This window comes from Callorhinus ursinus, unplaced genomic scaffold, assembly GCF_003265705.2.
Source record: "Callorhinus ursinus isolate GAN/ISIS: 27379988/994484 unplaced genomic scaffold, GSC_fseal_2.0 scaffold12, whole genome shotgun sequence".
NCBI classification, from domain to species: domain Eukaryota; kingdom Metazoa; phylum Chordata; class Mammalia; order Carnivora; family Otariidae; genus Callorhinus; species Callorhinus ursinus.
Genome location: NW_027397074.1, coordinates 47,404,921 through 47,406,023, shown reverse-complemented (window position 1 = coordinate 47,406,023; position 1,103 = coordinate 47,404,921).

Sequence of the window (1,103 nt, the reverse complement as noted above, 5' to 3'; positions counted from 1 at the left end):
AACCTAGACAAGGCTCCAGATGCCCCCCTAGCTCATGGGTGTAGGTGCAGTGCACCACCTGCAACCACCTCGGATCCTCTCTGGGGAATGCCCCATGGTTGTGTGGTCTGGCCCCTTCTTCCACTTCCTGCCAGGTACCTTAAGCTCTAATACGAGTTCCCGCTGTCGCATCACTTAAACGGCAAGTCATTTAACCTCTTTCTGTCACAGTTTCCACATAGCTGGCTAATTAAACCTCTATTTAATTGTTATCTTGGAGACAGAGGGGAGTGGAAATGCCCCGGTCTCAGCAGGGCATTGCCGCTCCTCCTATTTTGGCCTCCTGTACAGGTTCGGTTGCCTCTGGACTCCCTGCTGATGGCAGGGACCCAGCCCTCTCCTCATACCCTTGACCTGGTGACTCATCCTTTGTTTTTCAGGCCAGAGCTTGATAGTTTGTTGTGACTCTAGTTCTATTCTGAATGAATGACTCTTCAGATAAACTGGCAAAAAAAGTTCTTTAAAAGTTAAAAAATAGGATAAATGCACACAGATCCAAAACAATTCTGTCATTTTGAAAATGCTGCAGATTTGATAAATGGTGGGAGTTTGGCAGAGCACAGTGGTTAAGAACATGCGTGGGTCTGAGTCAGAAAGAGCTAGATTTGAACTTGCATAAACTTGGACAGGCAGCTGAACCTCCCTGGGCCTGTTTCCTTGACCATAAAATGGGATTCATGCCAATCTGACCTGGCCGAATTGGAGTGATGGCATGAGATGATGCACGCTAACGTGTTACGATTTGCTGTGAGCCAGCACTCTGTGTACAGCCAGCATTGCTCGGATGAAGGACCCAAGGCAGAAAGCGGAGACAACCCCGCAACACTGTGTGCTGGTAAAGCACGGCACTGGGCTTTGAATCTACGATATCTATCACCAGAGCTCCTGCTGTAAACTATAAGTTAAGTGCTGTATTAATATCCCCCAGCACATAGGAAGTGCTCAGGAAAGACTACCTCTGGGGTGCCTGGGTGGCTCATTTGGTTAAGCATCTGCCTTCAGCTCAGGTCATGATCTCAGGGTCCTGGGATTGAGCTCCCCCCCCCCCCCCCCCCCCCCCCCCC